The sequence below is a fragment of the Filicampus tigris genome, chromosome 14 (genome assembly GCF_054856515.1).
Source record: "Filicampus tigris isolate MCC_2025a chromosome 14, RoL_Ftig_1.0, whole genome shotgun sequence".
NCBI classification, from domain to species: domain Eukaryota; kingdom Metazoa; phylum Chordata; class Actinopteri; order Syngnathiformes; family Syngnathidae; genus Filicampus; species Filicampus tigris.
Window position 1 is genome coordinate 8,623,257 of NC_141230.1, and position 11,422 is coordinate 8,634,678.

General features: G+C 39.5%; 1 long non-coding RNA gene across 4 annotated transcripts; it reads left to right on the forward strand.

Moving 5' to 3' along the window:
* Positions 1–1,049: 1,049 nt before the first annotated feature.
* On the forward strand, positions 1,050–10,866 carry LOC147136211 (uncharacterized). Of its 4 annotated transcripts, none has more exons than XR_015089445.1 (4): positions 1,050–1,186; positions 1,344–1,433; positions 3,610–3,717; positions 10,269–10,866. It is a non-coding gene; the product is annotated as an uncharacterized LOC147136211 (long non-coding RNA). The 4 variants fall into 4 exon arrangements; XR_015089443.1 differs by lacking the exon at positions 10,269–10,866 and adding an exon at positions 3,863–8,140 and having other exon boundaries at positions 3,610–3,727; XR_015089444.1 differs by lacking the exon at positions 10,269–10,866 and adding an exon at positions 3,863–8,140.
* The last annotated feature ends 556 nt before the right edge of the window (positions 10,867–11,422 follow it).

Genomic DNA, 11,422 nt, shown 5'->3' on the forward strand with positions numbered 1-11,422 from the left:
ACATTTTAGAACACAAGACTGTTCTGCACAGGAATAACAACAAATATTTAAGTTTCAAATTTAGTATTTAATTTGAATTTTAAGCGATCCAGAAAATGAATGGATGGATGGATGGCTGGATGAATGGATGTTTAATTGTCTGATGTCATTTTAGGTCATATTGATACATATTATTGTCTTACTTGTCGATGAAAGTCCATGCGCTTCTACCTCTGAACAACAATCTGTTACCATGCGCTAAAAGTCTTCATTTTCTCCTTTGAGCTTCAAAAGTCTCTCTGTCTGAAGATTATTGCGAGTAAAGAAAGTCTTCCTTGATCAGTCCTATTCCAAATAAATGTTTCGATTCTTTTTAATGGAATACATTTCCACATGCACGTTTGGAGCGGGCAAAGTGAATGGAAGCTGGAGTAACTTTGTCGCCTTCAGTCTGGATCAAATCTTTTGGGGCAAAAAAGCTGTGAAGTTGTCCGGGAGTTTTGCATGGATTCCCCTCCGTTTGTGAACGATACAGTCCGATGAGACCAGCCTTCGCAGCAGAGGTCTCAAACTCAATTTATATGATAGAGTCTGGATGTCTGTGGGCCGCATCAAGTTAAGTATTCCACAAATACTCAATGTATCCAAAAAGTACAACGAATCCAGTCTTCTAAAACTTTTATTAATTAACGGTTCTTCAGAACGTGAACAAGATTGGTGATCTGGTCCTCTCTCTCACTGTCCTAGTGCTTTGCATACTCTTCAACATGTCTAGTTGAGTAATGCCGTCTGATTTTTTTGAGCAACACAACTTTCTCCGTGCATTCAACACCTATCAGGGTGCCCTGCCTTTGCTAAAAAAAAAAAAAAAAACATCCCATCTTCTGTGTTTTTTAAAATTGTCTGTTCTTATCGCCAACCTTTGTCTTCATGGCTGTTTTTCAAATAGGGGGAAACAAAATATCATCCCATGGGCCACAAATGGCCCCCCGGCCAAGAGTTTCATAACTCTGTTTTACAAAGTCAAAGAACCTAGGCGAACTAGCGAAGTGTCTGCGTAGAAGAAGAACGGCACAGCGATAAACCTGTTTGATCTGGTGCGCCCCCTTAAGGGAGGCCGCCCCAGCCGCAGTGAGGGAGGCTGACTGCCACAGTATCTGCCTCAACTTGCTCTTTATCTGCTGTTTTATGTGATCGACAAAACTCAGTATGTGAGACTTGAATATTAAATACATTACACAGACTATGGAAAATCAGAATGCATTTTACAAATGACAGAAAATATATTATAGACGTGAGGAGAGACAGAATATAGATTGTCGTACAGTACAGTAATTTTACTATTCAATGGTGCTTTTGTGCAGTGCTATTTCTGCTTTTTCTTTGGGAGGAATTGAGCACTTCCCGTTTCACCCATGTACCGGTATTTGAACGGGCAATACTTCCACACGCAGGTAAGTCTCTGCCTCCCCTGACTGCACATAACTGCTTCACATATGCTAGAATTGCTGTTTCTGTGTCAAACTTTTATCTTGTCTGCTTTTTATCTTGCCAATTCACCTTGATCTCTTTCACACATGACAGTTTTGTACAATGTACAATGAAAACATGAGCAAATTGTTTTAAAAATATGAGCATACGTAATATTTCTCTGAATAATCCACATCGTCTTATTGGAAAAGTGGTCTTCCCATTGTGTCAGAATTTTGATCAAGGGAACTGGCTGGAAATTAAGCGTACATGTTTGTATTTGTGAAGTAAACTGGATCACCACACAGGCTTTGGGAGAAATTCAAAATGCACACGGAGGACCCATTTGCTGTGACGCAGCAGTGCTGATGGCTCTTGCCAACATGCCCACCATAGATCAAGGCCATTGCTCCTCTGAATGTTCTGGCCTTTTATCTATTCACAAAGTTCTATGCCACCTCTGTAGGGTGTAATCAGAGTTGGGTTCATCTCAGGGAAGCTTCCTAAGTATGTCTGACAGTCACTCTAACAATCCCTTTCCAGTCCATTCCAGTCCAGTGCTGGTGGCAAGTAAATTTAAAATCAATAATAGAGTGTAGTTTTGTGTGAACCTTGGTGGGGGGGGGGGTTGGATTTAATAGCTCAGTCGGTGAGTCAAGCAACTACCGGTATAACATTACTTATATGTTTGCCAAAAATGCACCTGAAAGAGGTGTCAGATTCAGGTCCACATAGTCAACAATTTGCCTTTAGCCACAGGTGCTTCTACTCAAGAGCTCATTTACCTGCCGGTTGAGTGAGGAGATATTTTGGGGCCACATTGTCTTTGGTACTTACAAGTGGTCCAACGGGTCACATAAGTCACGGTACGGCTCGGTCACGGAATTTGAGTCACGGATCGGATCATTTTTTGTATGAACAAAACAAAACAAAAACAAAAAAATAAATAAATAGAACTTTGTCTTCATGTATTTTATATATATATATATATATATATATATATATATATATATATATATATATATATATATATATATATATATATATATATATAATACACGTATAATAATTCTATGATTTAAAATTTACAGAGATGGCCATTCCGTCTGACCGACGGATGCCCGTTTTGCAGGCGATAAACGGGAAAGTTAAAAAAAAATGTGTCACTGTTTAACTCAAAACTTTTAAACTGTCAGACTTCAGGCCTATATGATATCATAAAGGACAAAGCATAAAGGGACCATAGCAACTGCAGAGCAACCGATACATCACATAAACAACCAGTCAAAAAAAAAAAAAACTCTAAAAAGAGTTCTCAAATTTTTGAGATGCTCGGATCCTTGGTCTACACATGCCTACGGTCCAAACCTTTGATTGGTGGTGCATAAATAAATGCAATTCATCTCCTCTTGTTTTTTCATAGCCAAATCCCAGGAATAACATCCATCCACTTGGCCATTCATGTGCACTATTTCAAAACAATGAGGGTACTTGGAGAATGATAGCCACTTAGCTTCAAAGTAGTAAAACAGTGTCCCCTTAGTATATACATTGCGAATGTCACAACACACGGTGGTAATCTGGGCAAAGTGAATATTGCCAGCTGGACGTGATGAACCGTAGCATCAACACAAAACCCATAAGAAGGGGATAAAAGGGGGTGATAATCCCTTCCATTGAATGATTGTGGACAATACATACAACGGTCTTAAGTGTATGTTGGTTGTGAGAAATGGGGCACATTATTATTTTTCTTGGGACAAGGATAGTTCTGAATATCCAAACATTATGCACATGAATTCTCCATTGGCCTCAGTATCTTTGCACATTAAGGATAAGAATCTGAATGGGATCGGGTGTGTCATTGGAGAAAATCAAAACCACTACTTAGATTTTTAATGAGGGAAAATTAAACGGACTGTATTTAATTATATTCAGTATTCATTCATTAAATGTGATGATTACGCAAAATGCATTTGATCTCATCTTAAATTTGCCAAATGTTTGCATTTTTTATCTCATGAGGGTCTCCAGTAACATTTTTCTAAAAATAATAATAAGGTATCCAATTTGATTATCATGACGCAAAGTAAATTTGTCCAAAAATAATGTTGGGGTTTGAAGTTGCATGTCATACTTTACTGCTCGTCCATCCACCAGAATGACTGGCAGTATCCGTTTATGACTGAAGGCATAAAAACCACAACAGACATCACACTGACGATGGATTGAGGTGGAAACTGGAGTACATGTGGTCCGCCAATGAAGGTGGGTGATGGTAAGGACTCGTTTACACTGGTTGCTGGTAGTGATTGAGCTCAGTCAATTTTTTAAAATTATTTTTCTTTGAAATTATTTTTAAAAAGTCAAAAGTCACCATTCAAACTGTTCATTTTTTCCTTTTCCCCACCAGTGTTCTCTGGGCTACCCAAATTGTGCAGGAAAGTATTAGAGGACATAATAAACACCTTTTTCGCCTCATCAGTCTTGAAAAAAAGTAGTCATGTTTGTTTAATTTACTTTTCTAAGGTAATGTGAGTTGATCGTTGCATTTGAATTAGGCAGAAAAGCATCTTAGCCAATCAAACTTTGGAAAACAGAAGAGACCTGGTGGCAAATTTGTCGACTAAGAACAGAAAATGGAACAACAACTACAATTTGCACTGGCTCACCCTGATTTCACAATATGATGTCAAATGGAGAGAGAAACACTGCCTATAAGTGCTGCCTCCACAATATTTGGGTGGTAGTGTCGCAATTTTCAATTAGCATACATTGTGTTCCAGTACTAAACAATGAGGTTTCTTCGCCATGTGCTTCCATTTTGGACAAGTAGGATTATGTATGCATTCTTGTTGCATGCAGCAATGATCCATTGTTTCACTTGACGAATATTTTCAGCCAACGAGTGTTTCTTTGTTGTCTTTAGGAACACTATTGAGGTGGGCAACAAATATAGAAGGCGAATCAGTCCGTTTCTTTTTATAAATTTGACAAACTGCTTATTTCTGAAACTTTTTGCGGCTAGCTTCACTATTGCTGCTTTGTCTGCTTTGCCACCACCAGATAGCACCATCAACATTTAAAAACAATGCCAGTTTGGTACAAATTTTAATCTCCTAAATCTACCAAATGCTGTTTCTTAGGGTCTTGTAAAAGCACTTTTGGTTTTCAGTTTGATTCAACATTTACCTCATTCAACCAAAGCTCATTTTATCATATCACTCTAAACAGTGCGGTTGCGAGGCTTTAACCCTCTTAAAAGCTTGTTCTTTTTAATCGAAAACATGGGTAGAACTCTACATCCCCAAATTCCTCTAAGACGGCTCAAACCCCTCGAAGAGATGAATGGGGTCATGTCTACAAAGAGGAATAATCTTCTTTTCTCCGCAGCCTAAAAAAGGCCTGTCAAATGGCTTCATTCTCAACATCCGAGGAGACTGTTTTCTAAAAGTGTCAAGATCAAAGGGCTTGACTGACAATGCACGCTTTTTGTTATTGCAGTGATAACTCACCAGCTTAATGTTAGAAATTACAGTCATTCACGACAGGCTTTACAAGCCTTGGATCATGACAGATGCTCTGAGGAGTTAACCGCAAATCAAAAAACAATACTAAAGATGAGAGGAAGAGGGGTGGGTGTACATAAATATCAGCACTTTGAAATGTTAAACTGTGACAGTGCTCGCCTCCGGAGTCACTTTAAAGCAACATCCATGATTAAATTTGGGCAAATTGTATCTTTGGTTTTGTATTTGAAAAAAAAAAAGACAAAAAATGGAATAGAAAGAAAATTGGGGGGCTAGTCATAGTTGAACCACTCACATAACGTGCAGTAAATCCAACAGTGAACTAAAACAATTATTGTGTGTTTGTGGCACCCTTTTCCACATGGACAGTGTTACTGACCATTTTTTGCATTCATAGGCCATCTCACAGAACTGAAAAATAGTCACAATGATAGAAAATAGTCATGTCATGTCATCTTCCAAACCGCTTATCCTATATAGGGTCGCGGGGAGTTGCTGGAGCCTATCCCAGCCGTCAATGGGCGAAGGTAGACTACACCCCGAACTGGTCGCCAGCCAGTCGCAGGGCACACATAGACACTGTCACTGAGCGGGAATTGATCCCACGCTGCCCGCACACAACTCAGGCGTGTGTACCACTACACTATCAGCGGACTGCAATTAGAAAATAGTCACATCTGTTAAACAACACTAAAAAAGGAACCTGTTTAAAATGATAGGCAGCCTATTGGAGATTACTGTTTGGTCTGGCCGGACAAAATTGACGGATGGAGGAAGAGAACCCCGGCTGTTGGCGGATGGCGATAAACGGAACGCAAATTTTTACTAAAATGTCCTGCTCTGGAAACACTTTTACTCATATTGTATGTAAGCACGGAACGGAAAACATTTTTGACTGGTAAATGCTTTTGAACGTATTTGTAAATACGTTTGAACATACTTGCAAATACGTTGTAATGTACTAGTAGCCTAAATGCCTAAAAACAGCATTTTTTACAGTAATGCCATGGGATATTGACTTGCGCATGTGCAAGTAAACGAAAGGGTTGTTTTCTTTTTAGCATTTGGCCTACACTATACCAATTCGTTCAAAAATTAAGTTAGTAAATATTTTTTTATTTGTAAATTTCATTGTCTGCAATGCATGATTTCATGATTTCCGCTCTGCATTTTTTCCCCCCATACTGGCACAGGGTATTGACTTGCACATGCACGTATCCCGTGGCATTATGGGAAAGAATGTGTTCATATATGTTCAAACGTGCTTGCAAATACGTTCAAATGTACTCGCAAATACGCTCAAACATATTTGGTAGTCAAAAATATTTACTCCACATAGGCAGTTCCAAGCTTCCGTAATATTGCAAATCAGCAGATAAATTCTACATTAATGGCACTCTAGAATAATATTACCTTTACCTGAGACTGAAATATAAAATCAAATGAAAAAAATAAATAACTAATATCATTTCCTTAACTTTGGGCATAAATTAAACATTTTTTTTCCCTTTTTTAGCCTGACTGAGAGTAATGTTAAGCGGCCACTTTGTTTTGCCTCAACAATGCCTGTTCAGATGCGAAATAAAAACAAATGAAAAAAATGTGTTGTCTATTTAGTTATTTGCTTGTGTGCCTATTGACTACTTTTCCCCCCTTCGCTATCAGTATGGGGTTTTATGAAGAAAATCTTGTTGATGCTCTTCCGTAATTTTTGTGAAAACACCATTAACGACAAAACTATAAATAATAATACGTATGCTAATGCATTCTGGCCTAAGTGTGATACAGGGTGACCCAAAAAAAAAAAACAGACCACAAAAGAAGATTTGGATTTGGAAATTTGGAAATTTGAAATGGATTTCAGAAGAAGAAAAGGCCAATGAGTATAATGAGTTTTAATGTGATGTTCCAAACACGATAACTCAAGTTACATTTGATTCCGTAAAAAATGTTAAGAAATGATGTCTATTGAAATTTGGGATCTGTTTTTTTTTTTTTTTTTTTTTGGTGACCTCCACCCTGTAGAAAATGAAGTAAAACCAATGCCCAGGTTGATTTGAACAGTTTTGCTTTCGTAAGACAAAAATACAAATGATCAAGAAATGATTTTCTATCATTACAAATGCGGTGCAATTTTATCTCTGTCCAAATCGCTGTCTTGACAAGCATGCGGTGCACTGTTTGGAATTGCCATTTGAGTGGCCAGTGTGGTGAAAAGCTGTTAGGCAAGGGTGACTTGGCCCTCTCCTCATTGTTCGCAAAGCTTGGTATTCCTCTCATAGCATGCCCTGGGCTCTCGGAGATGTACTTTTAAAGATCCCAGGCCCTTCTAATGGCCCCGCTTACCTCTCCAAGACTCAAATTTGAACACACCCTTTGAACTTAATATCTTTACCATTCAACTCCACACAAAATGTGTTTCTTTCATTTCCACAGAACGAAAGCAGTCATAGTATTTTCCTCCAATTATTTGCATATGGGAAATAATCACACTCCAGTGCCACCTTCTCTCTATATATCCCACTCTTTACCCTCTCTGTTTACCCTTCCTCCCTCACGCTCCGGCCTCTCTCTCTCTGTTTCTTTCGCTTTCCTCTTTTCTGAGTGTCCCGCTCAGCTGGCCAGCACCTTTTCAATCTTTGCCTGGGGAATTGTCCCCTGCATGTCAAGTGTAGCCGTGGGTTTGGATGAGAGGTGCTTTTCAGGTCTCCCGTCCCCCTCACCTTTGAATGGAGACAATGGAGCTGTTCTTTATGTCCAGATGACCACACACAAACACACAGATGTACAAACTGCAAGGGAACTATTCAGCATCCTGCAGCAGCAAGACCAAGCACACTGTATGTACTTTTCAAGTAACAAGTGTATTACATAACAAAGTCATGGTTGGTGTGGTGTCTAAGTAAGTACACACTTGTTGCCAAGACAACATTGCTTGAGTTGAGTTAGAGTTTGCCTTAAGACCATGTATAAAGAGAGATGTGGCCAAGTTTAAACCAAGCCAAAGCGCAGAGTGGGCTCTGAAAAGACCAGCACTGGTCAGCTGTTCCACCAAGGCCAACAGCCCACACTTTAACACAATTAAAGCTTTCACGCATACTGTACATTTGTACTAATGCTCTATAGATAGATAGATAGATAGATAGATAGATAGATAGATAGATAGAGATTGATATGGTATGTCACTAGGGGGTAAGAAGTTGAAGTCTTTTTAGCCATCTCTAGGGGCGACCATTTTGTTACTTCTGTCGACTGAAAATGACATCACAGTTTCTCAGGGCTCAGGTAACGACCAATCACAGCTGACCTGTTTTCTGAAGCTGAGCCACGATTGGTCATTACCTGAGCCCTGAGCATGTGTGAGGTCATTTTCAGTCCACAGAAGTGACAAAATGTCCGCCCTTAGAGATGGATAAAAACGGGTGGATTAACTCTTATTCCACAAATGCAATATTTATCAGAATGCCTTGTTTCAACTAGTGGGTTTGCAAAGAACATACTCTTGAAAACAATATGCTTGGGTTGACTTTCCCTTTAAATAAAATTGCAAAACTGACAATATGCGTGAAGGAGTACAGTTTTGTTGCCATGGTTGTTGTTTTTTTTTTCAGATCATTACATGCAGGAGATTCAGCTCTTTAAAAAAATTCATCCTGAGAGTCGTACTTCCTATCTGATGGAATACCATAACCTTGTGATTCCACTTTTCCATTGCTCAGTGACACCCCTGAAATAAAATTTCAGTTAACTACTGATAAATGTGAGGATAAATGAAACACCCTGAAAGATACAGTTTAAAAAACAAGATCTATGTACAGTACGCAAGATGACTGAATTGCCTTTATGCTTTAATAATGTCTTCACAACCATTGAAACCTTTGAGCGTGGCAGGACAACGGGAGCCAGGTCCAGGCATTGTCTTGGGCAATCGTAAACCAAGAAACTCCGAAGAAGCCACTGGTGAATGTGGCCAAAGAACTTAAAGCACATTCTCCTTGAGAGTCACGGGTGTCAGAACATGTTATTGTCCGTGCCAACTTTTTTCAAGATGTGGCCGTGTGCTTTTCACGCGACTGGACCTTGACAACCTTGTCTAAATGGTCTCTCAAATGGCAAGCTCACAAGAGAGTGACTTACAGGACATTGCAAAACACACGTTTAAACAAGTAAGGGAGTCTGCAAATGAAGGAGGGTGATTGTACGCCGCATGACGTCATTACCATTCCCACCACCACCATTAGAGGAAGCACCATAATCATAATGTGTTGTACAGTGTGGCCCCCACGATTGACTGAGAAAGTCACTCATACTCGAGGATTAGCTGAACAAACAGGGGCCCTTCACCTTTAAACGGCATACGTTGCTGTTGCATACGTTGACATGCTGCAGCATGCAGAGTCCCGACTTCCTCACCTCCACCTCTCCTCTCCTGACACTTATATACTGTATTTATGTTGAACACTGAGACTATGGTGGTAGACCTGTCCTCTTCTAGCGCTAACTTTTACGATCATTATCATTTGGAGAGCCGTTCGAAATATACCCCCCGACCCACGTCATCTTTACCCATCCTAAATGTATAATATGTACAAAATGAACATAACACAGCATGAAATGTTGTTTTGAACTTTTGGAAATTAATGATTTGTTTCAAGCGGAAGTCAACCCAAACAACATTTTTTTCAACAATATGGATAAGCGGTATAGATAATGGATGGATGGATGGAAGCTGGAAGGACCAATTACCAAGGCTGGACTGGCTGTCGGGCATAGCGGGCAGATGCCCGGTGGGCCAGCATTGTCAGGGGTCAATATGTTGCAATTAATTAATTTTTAAATACTTTTCCCTAACGTTTTTCCCCAAGAGCCCAGTCCACAGAACAGAGAGAGCAACCCAATAAGCAATGTATAAAGCAAACTATAAATTGTACCAATCAGGACCATGCATGATTGTCAGGAGTGGCACTGGCCATATGGCACATCTTATTACCGTTGCTGACAGATTATGTCTCTTGATTACAATCATATAATTCTCATAGTCAATCTTAAAGTTAAGCAAGAACATGGCTGGGAGGTCATTGTTTGTTGTGCAGTCCACAGTGATGGTTTCAGAAAGTGGAATGCATACATGTGTGGAATCTTGCTCAACACATTCGTGGTGCAGGCAGGCACACCTTTACCAACGAGTTCCAGCCCACGCGCCGACACCAGTAAAAAATACATTTTAAGTTAAAAATGAAAAATCCCAATGTGTTGATTTTTCTGTCCATCACTTCGCCGCCGCACCAGTTCAACAAAGCCAGCACTAGAGGGCCTATCTGAATGGAGGCGTGGCTTCAATCTACTCTTCCAGAGGCTCTGGCTAGTCCTGCCGCTGCTGTAGGAGGGGACACGGACTCAGGCAAGTCTTATAATACAGGCCCGGCACGCAGGGGACAGCCTGCGGTTGGAGAAGAGAAGTTATGTGCTTACCGGACCACAATTGGACCAGAACTTTGTCAGATAGGGATGCTAATGTGTCTGCTTCGGAAAGCCAGTTTAAACACCACAGATGTTATTTCTCCAAAACACACTTGAGACACCAATTTATTAATGGGGAGAGTTTTAGAGATAGAAATTGACTGTGCTACTTTCCTCAAAGTGGCAATATATTTTTGCTTTGCTTGCATACTTTTTGGCGGCAAAAATAGAGACAAATCATATTTTCTGAGTCAAGATTTTTCTGATTGGATGAATTGGATTGCATGAAACCAGCCACATTCACAGAATGGATATGACAGCTTTTATTATTGAGTCAGCTGAATGCGCTGAGGTGGATTCTGAGCTAAAAAGACAATTCCATCATGAATGTCAGTACTTAGGTCTGATGTGCTTTAGAGAGTCTTGCCTGTTGTGAGATTTTTGTCCACAATGGTAACTACGGGTATTTGGAATGTATGGAACTTCTAAGCCAATTTGACCCTTTATTGAAATCCCACATTGAGAAATAAAGGAAATGCCCTTCCAGCATTGGAACACCAGCATATTTGTCTTTAAATGTGTGTGAGGAGTGAGGACTTTACTGATTTGATTCGTAAAAAAATGAAATTGTTGGTAAAGTGAAAATGGTGCAAGAGTGCAATAATTTGGTTAAGTGTAGTTCTATATTACGTCAGTGCAATACTATTAAAATGCATTTTTTATTAATAGAAGTGATGGAGAAAAACAAATCACCTGCGGTTTGTAAAAACTATATTGTCTGAACCTTTTGCCTCGTTGGCTATTCTATTTATTAACATAGTTGAAAAGCATAAATATGTGTGCTTATCTGTGCTGACCCGAAAGAGATACTACACTATACGATACTATTATGTTTTGGGGTTTTATTTTCTACCCATACAGAGGAGGCATCATTTAAATTGTGGCTGGACAATTTATTGAAATAAAATGTGTTAAATATCGCT